Source organism: Meleagris gallopavo, chromosome 4 (assembly GCF_000146605.3).
Source record: "Meleagris gallopavo isolate NT-WF06-2002-E0010 breed Aviagen turkey brand Nicholas breeding stock chromosome 4, Turkey_5.1, whole genome shotgun sequence".
Taxonomy (NCBI): domain Eukaryota; kingdom Metazoa; phylum Chordata; class Aves; order Galliformes; family Phasianidae; genus Meleagris; species Meleagris gallopavo.
Window position 1 is genome coordinate 51503998 of NC_015014.2, and position 12933 is coordinate 51516930.

Here is a 12933-nt window from a genome sequence, read left to right on the forward strand (position 1 = left end):
AGCTGAGGTCTCACCAGCACAGAGTAGAGGGGAAAAATCACCTCCCTTGACCTGCTGGCCATACTTCTTTGGATGCAGCCCAGGATACAGTTGGCCTACTGGGCTGAGAGGGTACATTGCTGGCTCATGTCCAGCTTCCCATCAATCAGTACCCCCAGGTTATTTTTTGGCAGGGCTTTGTACCTTCCTTACATCTCTCAGCTTGTACAGATAATGGGAGTTGCCATAACCCAGGTGCAAGACCTTGCACTTGCATTTGTTGAAACCTGGGAGGTCACCTGGGCCCACTGCTCAAGCCTTTCTAGATCTCTCTAGATGGGATCCCATCCCTCAGGCGTGTTGACCATACTACAGTTTGGCCTCATCTGCAGACTTGCACTCAATCTCACTACTGATGTCATTCTTAAAGATGTTTAAGAGCACCGGTACCCTTAGGGACACCAATTGTAACTGATCTCCATCTGGACATTGAGCCATTGACCACCATTATCTGGGTACGGTCTTGTAATCAGTTCATCATCCATTGAACAGTTCACCCATCAAATCCAAATCTTTCCAATTTGAAGAAAAGGATGGACTGTATGGATGGATGAAGAGGGATTGTATCAAAGGCCTTATGAATTCCAGGTAGATTAAATCAGAGGCTCTTTCCTTGTCCACTAACACAATTATGCCATCATAAAAAGCAACAATGTTGGTCAGACAGGACCTGCCCTTGTGAAACCATGCTGATAAACACATATGACCTCCCTCTCTTCCATATGCCTTATATAACTTCCTGGAAGATCTGCTCCATGATCTTCCTCGACACTGAGGTGAGGCTAACAGCTCAGTAGTACCCTGGGTCATCCTTTCAACCCTTGTTAAAAATGACTGTGATATTGCTTTTTTCCCAGTCACCAGAAACTTCACCTGACTGCCATGATTTTTCAAGTACTATCAAGAGTGTCTTGGTAACTATTATCAGTCAACTTCATCAGGACTCATGCATCACATTGAGACCCATAGACTTCTAGACATTCAGGTTGTTCAGACAGACACGAACTTGATTCTTGCTTATAGCAGGAGGGGCATTACTCCCTCACATCCCACCTTCTGAACCCTCCACTCAAGGGCTGTGTGTAGAGCAGTCGCTAGTGAAGACTGAGGCAAAAAAATCATTGAATAACTCAGCCTTCTACTTGTCCATTGTTATCAGGCTGCTTGTATTGCTCACTAGGGAGGGCGTGCCTTCCTGGACTTTTAAATCATTGACTTAAGCTGCGGAATATTATTTTCATGTGTCATGACTTCTCAACTCTATGCAACTAATCCTTTCCTGGACATAAATATTCTTTATATATAGGCAGATGAGATAAACATCAAAGGAGATGTGATGTTTACAAATATTTTAAGTCATAGGAAATAAGGATGGAAAATCAATTAGTTTAAATTTTAATTTGAATGAGAACAAAATTTCAAACTGAGTATCAAAAAGGAAAATGTTCTGAATGTAAGGTATAGCAATATGACATGCAACTCAAACAGAATTCATGCAGAGCTACCTTATGTAGAAATTGAAATTAGTCTCCATACTAGGAAAGTCCTGTCCATCCTTTTTAAATTGACCACATCTTCATTTCAGCATGCAATAACCAGAATTTGCAGTAACCCCACAGACCACTCAGAATTTTAGTTTCTCTTCCTCTACTCTTACTAAATCATCTATGTGCCTGGAAGTTTTACCAGCATATTCTGAAGAGGATCATTATCAGGTCCATAGCAAAGACATTGTTTGGAAACTCCACTTCAGATTTTTTTCCTTTAATTCTCTATTTAAATATTGGTTGCTTCTCATAATGTATGTGAGCTTTTCAAATGACTTATGGAAATAGCTCCTTTACAAGTCTGTTAGTTATACCATTTACATCAACATGAAAGGACTAGATAACTTTTACAATCTGGTTAAGTATCCAATTGAGATGAGTCTTGTGCTTTGCTTTCTCAGCCACTGAAAAATCTCGTTCAATAAAAATAGATTTTTAATAAATAAATTGTGAAATTATTCTTAAATTTAAAAATGTTTCCCTTTATGGAAAAGGAGAAAAACGGCTGTTACTTTTTCTGTCTTGTTCTCATTCTTTTGTATACTAGTAACAGGGCTTGATTGCAGGGTATTTTTATGTATTTTCTAGCAGAAGCATTGTCTCTTTGTCTGTTATTTCCTAAGACTAGAATATATTTTCTAAAAGGAAAAAAGTATTAGGGAAAATCAAGACCATGTCATCAGTTTTATTTCCAGCTCAAAACCAATCTATTGCAAAACCAGCATATTTTCCCTAGCTTGGCAAAGATTTAAGTATTTTTACTGGTTGTCATGTAGCTGGGAAAAAACATCTGAATAATGAGCATATATGCAGTGTAATTCAGTCAGCTTTCTTTCCTCCTTGTAACATAATTGACAGAGGGCTGTGAGGAGGAAAATCTTCTATGAAGATTGTTATAGCTTAATGAACCTTGTGAGTTTGATATGCTGAAGCTGAAAAAGGGTGTATTTGAATGTGAAGAGATGGGAGATAAAGCATGAAGTCTTGAAAATTTCTAAGCTTTCTCAGTGAAAGGCAATGATGTGCCATCAAATAAATGTTTCTGCATGCAAATGGTATAGGAAGTTATCTCAAGCCTAAGCAGAAAAAAATCTTCATCTTTTCTTTTCTTTTCTTTTCTTTTCTTTTCTTTTCTTTTCTTTTCTTTTCTTTTCTTTTCTTTTCTTTTCTTCTCGTCTCTTCTTTTCATGGAATATTTTGTAATATAAAGACTGTGGTGACATCTTTTGTTCTGAATATTCAAATTCCAATTATTGCTTTATTGGAAAATATTTTGTCATACAGAAAATTATTCAGTTACTTGTTGCCTGACATACTTTAATAGATTAAAGTGAAATTGGCCTGCTCCATGACTGTTCTTTGTCCTTGTTTATTTATATTTAATTCATGACTCAAAAGACCAGAACTGTGTTCTGAGTCTGTTGTAATACTTGTATCAAAAGGACTGTTAATTCCAAATAGATAGGTTAGGGATGAAAGAATCATATCATAGAATCATAGAATCACAAGGTTGGAAACAACCTATAAGATCATTTAGTTCAACCGTCTTCTCATTACCATTGCTACCACAAGCTACTAAACCATATCTCTCAGCTCCTCATCCAGACAAAGCTTGCTCTTGTTCCAACTCTGCCTAAATGAACAGTTTCAAACTTCTATCAAACGTTGCTTGCTATGCCATCAACAAAGACCGCCAAGATGAAAGTCTTTGAGTAGGTTATTTTGGCTCCTAAACACAGAAGTGATCATTTTACTATGATATTCATGTATGCTTATTCATTTTCAATATTGCTTGTTTTAATTTTTAGAATAGTATATTCTATTATATAAGTGTAGAAAATTCTGTTGGCAATCTTCTCCTGAACTGTGGAGCTCATAGAATACAGAAGGAGTAAGCTCAAACCCTGCTTCTATCCAAATTCATTCAAGTGAAAGATACTCAATAGCTTCTGGGATCATGACTTTTGCTTGTCATGCAAATAGTGTCTTGTCAACAGCACCTTGAATGAGATTCTAGCACATTCTCACCTCTAGTTTACTTCTCTACTTTCTTCCGAAGAAACTGCATTGTACAGAGGAAGAATATTGTTTCTTTGAGCAGTAGGGCTTTGCAGTTCCTGCTGAACTTACAACTAATATGAATTGGAAACTATTGCCATAGAGTGTGGTAGAGCTGATTAGAAATATCTTTCTTCTGGGAAGAGGAAGGACTCTCACATTCCACTGACTTTCAAACCCAGCAGGAATATAAGAGCAAGAATACAGATAAATCATATTTACATCTGACCTTGTCCTTATTTAATAACACTTTCATTCTGCGTGGAGAATGCACCTTTTAAGATTTCTGAGCTATTACCATAAAGACTGCAGAAAACTACAAAAATTGTGAAAAAAAATTGACAAGGAAATTAATAAAGATAATTGAATTTGATAATACTCCATCTACCAAAAACAATTTAAAAAATTTAAACACAATCATAAATGATTTAGAATTGGAAATATGGAAGGAAATGGTATTAAAGCTGGGCACTTTAATTTGTTACAAGGAAGCAATACTTCTGAAAGGGGCAGTTATGCCTTCCCTATTCTCCAAGTTTTTCCTGTTGCCCTCTTCCATCAATGCTTATGCTTACATGGCTGTGCAGTGAGATGGATATAGGTACTAACATGGATAAAAGATAATCTTTTGTCACTGTGCTGGTGTAACAGTCAAAATCTAAACACTAGCTGATGGAAATGTGCATCTGAAAAGTGTTTCTGTTTATCAATAGGTAGACATCAGTTGCAGTTCTTTAATAAGTAAGAAATGCAGCAGTCAAAATTAGTAACAGAAATAAATGCAGTTCAGAGAAGAGAAACAAACAAGATGAATGATCAGGATAACTGAACCTGGAAAAAATGGTTAGAACAAGAATGAAAGATAGTAATAGCATTTTAAAAAATTCAATGTGTTCAAAGCACAGGGCAAATTAATTTTCACAATATTTCTCTATGCAACGTAAATAGTATCAATGCCTTTTAAAGATGAAGAAGCTGAGGTAAAAATGTTTGCAGAATTTTTCTAGTTCAGTCTGGAAATGTCTGTCCTTGTTTTCATTATCATGTATCTGATACTTTTGTATTTTGACATAATTAAAAAAACTTATATACATATATATATATATACACACACATATATATATATATATGTGTGTATATATATATATAACGGCAACATGATCCTATAGGGGAATTCAGGGTAGTTTTAGTATCGTAACTATAGTAAAAAAATATAAAAATAGTAGCATAAATTCTGGACAATCTGTTATGGAAAGATATCTTTGGATGACAGGTGACATTTTGAATGGCAAGTGGCTGAAACGCTGCCCAATTATATATTTACATATATATTCTCTGGAAATTCTTGGTTGTATGACTTTAATCCCACAGCGTGGGAAGTAATACCTAAAGATCATCTTCTGTAGTAGATAACAATGTACTGATGCTGATCTCACAAATAAAACAGAATTTCTACAAACAAACTAGAGGAAAGTGGAAGTAGTAAATATATGCCATTTACATCCACTCACTCGCTATAAAAAATGAACTCATTTCTTTAAGAAGCCACAAAAGTTGAATCCCGTGTCATATCACCAGGGGACTCCATTGTCATGATGTTGTCTAAGTAGTATGTTCTTTTCATTCAATACACCTATTATAATAAAACAAGCTAAGCAGACACCATCAATGCTTATTAAAAACACATCTTCCTGAACTCCTCAGCTGTACACTTGTTTATGCAGTCTTCATAAATAAATTCAAATTATTTTCAAGCTGCAATTTCAAGGCTCTTTAACATTACCAACAAATACATATCTACCGAAAGGATAGTTACTACTCACCCTGGCAAAGCACATCCCTATCACTTTTGTACTATGACAAACATCTGCAAAGATCTGGCCACCAGTAATTTATCACTTATAACCCTCATAGAGAGTGATTCATGAAGTTTGTCTTTTATTCCTTTTTTTTTCCTCTTTGCAAGTCAAAATTATTGGACTACAGCAATTTTTCTTATGGATTGTAGTTCATTTCGCTTCTGAATTCTTCAAATCAATGAAATTGTAAGCCTTTGGCCATATTAAAAAATAAAAAACTGTAAAAGAAAAAATATAATAGGTGTAAAAATTCCACTTAGTCAAACATATCAACTATAAAGTTTATTAGTATATTTTAAGCACAAATAGTTATTGAGATGGAGAAAAATCAACTAAAGTATGAAATAACAACTTGGTGAGCAACACAGTAGTACTTTCCTCTGTCTTGGAGAATTCCCTTCAGATTTTACTTAACTTGGCTTTGCTTTGGAATTAAGATCTGGGGTTCTGAGAATTTAGCTAGTTAGCAGCTAATGGAGTAAATGTAATACTGAAAGGCTACAACAAAACTTATGTTACCCATAGACCATTCAGCATTTCACCACAATTTAGTGCATTCTCTTTTTTTCCCTTCCCATCTAAAATGCTAAAAATTATGATCAGGGAAGTTAAAAGACATTGACTACATTTTTAACTAGTTCCCCTAGTCGTTTGTTTAGATTTCCAAGATTGCACTGAGGAAATTAAATGGCTTTCATTAATAATTTTTCAACTCCACCTGACATTTCACTCTCTTCTGTAGGCTATAATCAGTCAAAGTGTGTCATATATGCAGACTTGGGCTATCCCAGTTCTTTGGGAATTCATTTTGGACAGTGCTTGTTTTGTGAAGAATGTGAGTCTATTTATCAAATGCTATGAAACTTGTCTAGAGTTATCTAAAATTCTGAATTTCTCTTTAGACTCAGTAGGGTGTAGAAGTCTGAGATAAAGTGCTACGCCCATCTTTTGAGGAAGTCTGATCAAAGTTTCAATGAACTTTAATTTTCCAGAACATTTTTGGTAAATTAAAATTTGTCATGCAACAAAAAAGCCAGATGTTCACATGAGACAGGCTTATAGTGCTCTTACATAAAATACATTATTTTACAGGAAAAGTGTATTTCACTCTTCTCTTGTGTACTTCAATTAGTGTCATGTTATTGGTTTTAGATTAGCAATAATGATATAACTGGTAGGATAAGTACAACTAACAGTTAAGAAAAATGAATTACAGACTCTTTTCAAAGAGTTGGCTGGTATTACTGTCAGGATGCTGTCTGTATATGAAAAATCATGGTGATGAGGAAAGAGGGAGTTCCTGGAAATTGGAAAAAGCTTTGCACTCATCTTTAAGAGAAGGACAGGAACTGGAAACTATAGACAGATCTGTCTAACCTCAGTCCCTGGACCAATCATGGAGATTTTCCTCCTGAAAACCTCTTCCAAACACACAAACTAAAACAATGTAATCACAAAAGGCTAAGATTGTATTAATAAGGGAAAGTACTATAACTAAGCTGATTGCTTTCAATAGTGAATTAAGTGGCCATAGGTATAATAGGAGAGTGTATGGTAACTGTTAAGTCATGGCCTGAACTACTGATTAAGCACCTGGAGAAAGAACCCAGTCAGTACTGAGAGCACAGGTGAAGACAATTCACCTGTGTGACAGGAAGGGGTGGAGCCTGGCTCCACCTCTCTTAGACATCATTTAAGGGCTGATTGCCACTCTGGAATGATCTTTGGTTGGAGATTCTTCTCTTGTGATATTTCTTTTGTGAGCCTAGATCTTTAGAGGCAGGTGTGCACTTTTTCTGTTGTAATATCTTTCCATCACACCAGGATGCAGCCTGAATCAGTGATAAAACCCTAAATTATTTATTCTGACAGCAAACGTATGCTACTGCCAGGTATACAGGTTAGGGGAGTACAGGTTATAATTACTCAATAGATTCTACTTTTCTTTACAAAGCCTCAGAAGAAATTAAGGTTAAGGTAAACACTTTACATTATGTATTCTGACTGCATGGGTATACAGAATTTAATTTAGTAGAAGGGTAAAAAGATACTTCTTCCAGTAATAACGCAGTTCTAACAAGAAAATTATAGCAGAAAAAAACACAAGTACATTGTATTTTAGGGTTGTTTTCCTTATTAATATCTCTAATAATATTTGTACATCTTTCTCTGAGTGCTTTTTTATAAATAAATTTAGTTTTGAAAATAAGAAAACCATACTTAATTCAAGTTTTTGTAATCTGAGTTTATTTTGCATTTGTAAGACTGGCAACTTAGGTAATCCCTGCCCTGTACCTCAGAAAGGGCAATTTCTCCATTTAATTCTACCTAATGGATTTAAATATTAAGGCAATGAGAAATTTAATGTGGAACAAGATAATATAGCTAGGATATTTGCAGAAAACTAAGAAAACTGTGAGCTGAAAAGAAGCTATAAACTGAATGCTATAAGAGCATTACAGACTAGATTTGTTGTCTCTCAGCTTGGACTGGAACTAAAATGCAATAGCAGCTTGAGCACTCATTAAGTCCATCTTAGACCAGTTATATTAAAACTGTCAGAGTTTGATAGCATGACACTGCATTACCAGACAGCATGCATGTTATCAGGCATTGCACAACCCTATTTGGAGCCTCTCTGCTGTGCATCCTGGATCTGCCCCCTTGAGGGCAATCAATCCCTGCCCCAGTGATGTGGTAGTAAATCCTGGCTCCATCTTCCCACAGTCCTGCATCATCATGAGCCTTGACAAACTGCGTCCACTTGTAGACCTGTGTCCTGGCTCAGCCTCAATACAGGCTCAGGTGTACAGGGCAGATGATCAAACTGGCTGCAAGGACCTCTTCTGCCCACTGAGCCTAGGGATTTCCTGTGGTTCCTGGTCACTAGGGAGATGCTGGCCTGCACTTTCCCTTGGTAAAATGTATATTCAGAGAATAATTTGTAATTGGGTAAGAAAAGGTTCTTCTAAATAATCTATCGTTTTCCTCAGGGAAAAGGAAAATAATTGCTACCACTATTACTAAACTCAGCCCACAAACAGATTCTAATTTCTTTTAGATAGGATATATTGTGTAATATTTTTCTAATGCAAACTGAAATTTTATGTGCTTTCTTAGAGCAACATAGTATTCTCTGTAACATGTTTGTGTAAATTTATTAAGACTTTATAAAATGAGGTTTTCTTTCATATGCATAATAAACACCTATGTAGCAATGGAATGTATATACTTAACAATGTGATTGTTAGCACTTCATTTACAATTGCATAAACTGCCCTTGAAAAAGTTTCCTTTGCATTGATAATGCAGATATGTTTTGAAACTTGCTATCAAATGCATAGCTTTTGTCAGTGACTCTCTAATTTAAAGTGACTAAGATTATTGAAAACAAGTAAATCACAGTGTAACATTTTATTAGTTTCACTTTTCTCTAGCTCTTTGAGAACTCTTCAATTTATTTCTTCAAATCAGTGTCCTTTGAAAGTGCCCTGATTATGTTGCCCTTGCAATTCTAGAAGTCATATTTTAAAAAGGTCAAAATGTTTATCTTTATAACAGAAAAAAGTCATAGCTACTTATTGGTCTTGAAGTTTTTTCCTCTTCTGTTCCCCTGATGTTAATCTCAGTACTTCGGCTTTCTTACTTGTTTTCTCTTAAGCCTGAGGTATGTACTTTTGATGTGTATTTTTCAAGACAAATACAAATCAAATTGAATATAAATGAGCCCTTTGATCCCCTAAGTAGATTGTTAAATTAATCTCTTCTCCTTAGCTCTACTTTTTCAAAAGGACACTGTTGCTTTTGAGTTATTGATATTTAATCTTTTGATGTATACCTCCCTGCTCCTCTAGATTTTTTTTTTTGTTCTTCTGTTTTCCACAAAACGAATCAAAGCTTGGGTATTTAAGTGATGATGACCTTTCAGATGGCCATAAAATAATCACAGTTTTTCCTTTTATAATTATTTTAACCCACTCTTCTTTTCATAGCTCTAGGGAGAGCATGATCTCCTGCAAAGTTGATAGTTTATTGAGCCCAGCTCACAGGGGTGACTATAACATGAATACTGAAAAGAGCAAAACTATATTATCTCTTAGAGTAGTTTTCTACCTAACAAATTGAAACTTACTATTTTAGTGAGATCTACCACTGCAAATCCTTGCTTATTCCCTGAATACTCATTTACCTCACTAATGCAAAATGCTGACCTGACTGCTGTCTGTTCCTGCTCAAAATGGCATGGCTGAGATCATCTTGGGCAGATATAAATTATTTCTGCATCTATCTTTACCATGTTTGTTCTTTCAGTTTGTGATTTGAAAGAAAAGGGACAACATTTGACCACATGAAAGTAGTTTCAGGTAGTTTGTGTGATTGAAGTAGGATGAGAACTAGGTTCACCAGAAAGTTATCTTGTTGGAAATTTGTGCATGTCATAATAGAAAAGTTTCCTATAGCACCATGATAGCACACATTTTATTAATTAAATGAAATTCAAAGTGTGACTTCTGTTAGTGAAATAAAAATACTGAAGACTTGTAATGCATTCATTTTTATCTTTTCTAAGAAAATATTTCTGAGGCTACTTTATCTTGAGAAATTTTTAGTGAAGCTACTTTAATCCTAAGAGAAATCAGTGAAATAGTCATAAGGTTATTTTGATTTCTAATCTTATAGTTTTTGGAATTACGTATATATTAAATCAATATGAAGTGAATGGAAGTTTTGAAATATATTTTGAAAATATGCATAATGATGTAAATAAGTTGTATTTTGTCACATAATATTTTTTTATCTGACAATCATATTGTTCTGACAGACAAAAATACTATCTACTTGGGTATAAAAAAGAAAACAATACATTTCTATCTGGAAGTTCTTATTTTCATACTAAATAATGCTCACTCTTTCTCCAGAAAATATTTTGTCTTGTCCATAATAGTTCACTCAATGCAGAAAAATCTATTTTACAAGAAAAATGACCTCCTTCATTTTTATCTCCCTAAATGGAGTTTCTCTATCTTAGCTATGAAGTTGTTAAATCCTGTGCCTTAGCAGTAGTTAACTGATTTCTGAAACCAGTATTTAGTCTGATGTTTTAAGTAGTGGATGGTAGAGGTGACAGAGTTGGAAGTATTTGATGGAAGAACAGACATGATAGAAAGGCAAGGACAAATTTTTATTTATTCTTTTCATCATTTGCAGGTTTTTTTTAATAACTCTTTCTGTCCTGAAATGAATCAAGACAACAGAAAATTGAGAAGTGTATGAGTTCTTGGCGGTATGTAAGTAAAAGAATATCAGTCAGCTGGGCATGAATGGAGATTAACCTCTAATTAAAAGAGCTTTTTTTTTTTTTTTTGCAGTGACATTGCAGTGCATTCTGGACATCTTTCACAAGAAGTGAACTCAATTATGACCAACTAATTGTTCAAGCAAACAGCAAATGATCTTTCTACTTTCCCTTTAGACTTTCTTTCTGTCTAAAATGACAGCTGCATCATTCTTTTAGAAAGCTGATAAACATACACATTAATAGTAAAAGCTTTCCCAGTTATTCAGACATTCTTTGAATGCTTATAAATTTCTAGTGGGCAGGAGTCAAGTGGACATGACTATGCTATTGCCATGTGACAGTACAAGGGGCAAGGGACACAAACACAAGGAACACAGGAAGTTTCATGCAAGTATGAGGAAAAACTTCTATACTTTAGAGCTGAGAGAACACTGGAACAAGATGCACAGTGTGTCAGCCATAGATCTTGAAACACAGAAGACCAGTGTACCTTACACACCCTCAAAAGTAAAAGACAGTACTAAGGGCAAAGCAGTCTCACAGTATTCCGTACTTCTGTTGTACAGAGAAGGAATTCAGGATTTATTTGACTGTATCAATTCCATGTTCTTCAGGGCACTGAAATCATATGTAGGCTGTCATCATTGTTTCTGTGATTTGTTCAACAACAGGTTATTTTGTACTCTCACCTGTTCCTAGTACAGATGTAATTCTTTACATATAATTAAACACTCTTTGGGGATTTAAGACTTAAAATGGAATCATCCAAAACAGAGTGAGTAATTAAATTGCTTAATAAAAGCTTTTTATTTTGCACATAATTCCTATTCTTTAAAAAGAAAAAATAGTTTACCAAAAAGAGAGCTTGAGGGACTTCTTTCAGGAAACACTTCATGACTCTGATAGTTAAGGTACTTTTATACCCCCAAGAGCATTTTAATCATTGGCTTTTTAAATAAGAAGGCTTAAAGTTAGACTTCTTACCTGCTTGCATAATCCTTGACTACTGATTGCTGTATTGTACAGCAGGGTTTTTTTCTGCTCATAGCATAAGACCTCATCAGCAGAAGATAACTATCAACATTGCAAAATAGCTGTAGCCAAAATACTTGTATTCTCTCTTTTTTTTTTTATTAAAAAGGTGTTGGCAGAAAATGTCTGACTAGGTCTAGTATTTAAACTGTGTATTTCTGAAGTGAAAACACTAAAGCGTGTTACAGACTTGTAACATTTGTACATTTAGCAAACTTAGAGAAGAAAACAGCCATTGATCTGTGCTTGTTTAAATAAACATTGGCTAGATATCTGCAATCAGTAAGTGTATTGGTATTTTGCCAGGAGTTCTCAGCATCAACTGTTGTTTTAATCTGACAGAAACTAGGAATTACTTCCTAGGCCTGAATAGCTTTGAAGTTATTTTTCATTAAGGTGCTGAAGTTAATTTCTGGAATATATTTTATTTCAGGCTCACCTCCGTCCCTGGAAAGTTGATGGAACAGCTTGTGCTGGATACCATCTCCAGACAACTGGGAAAAAAGGAGGTTATCAGGAGTAGCCAGCATGGGTTCACCAAGGGGAGGTCGTGCTCAACCAACCTGGTGGCCTTCTATGATGCTGTCACATACTGGGTGGATGGGGGAAGAGCGGTAGATGTAGTCTACCTTGATTTTAGAAAGGCATTTGATACTGTCTCCCACGACATCCTTGTAACAAAGCTGAGGAAGTGTGGGATAGACGAGTGGACAGTGAGGTGGGTTGAGAACTGGCTGACTGGCAGAGTGCAGAGGGTCATTGTTGGTGGTGCAGAGTCTGGCTGGAGACCTGTAACCAGTGGTGTCCCCCAGGAGTCTGTGCTGGGTCCGGTCTTGTTCAACATCTTCATCAATGACCTTGATGAGGGGATAGTGGCCACCCTCAGCAAGTTTGCTGATGAGACGAAGTTGGGAGGATTGGCTGACACGCCTGAAGGCTGTGCTGCCATTCAGCGAGACCTGGACAGGCTGGAGAGCTGGGCAGTAAGAAACCGGATGAGGTTCAACAAAAGCAAGTGTAGGGTCTTACACCTAGGGAGGAATAATTGCATGCACCAATACAGGCTGGGGGATGAGCTACTGGAGAGGAGCTCTGCAGA

The 12933-nt window shown here is 35.7% G+C and overlaps 1 long non-coding RNA gene across 2 annotated transcripts; it reads left to right on the forward strand.

The window, feature by feature from the left end:
* Nucleotides 1–7232: 7232 nt before the first annotated feature.
* Nucleotides 7233–12107, forward strand: LOC109367383. 2 transcript variants are annotated; one of them, XR_004159759.1, is made up of 3 exons: nt 7233–7286; nt 10712–10787; nt 10873–12107. It is a non-coding gene; the product is annotated as an uncharacterized LOC109367383 (long non-coding RNA). The 2 variants fall into 2 exon arrangements; XR_002114482.1 differs by having other exon boundaries at nt 7245–7480.
* Nucleotides 12108–12933: the final 826 nt, after the last annotated feature.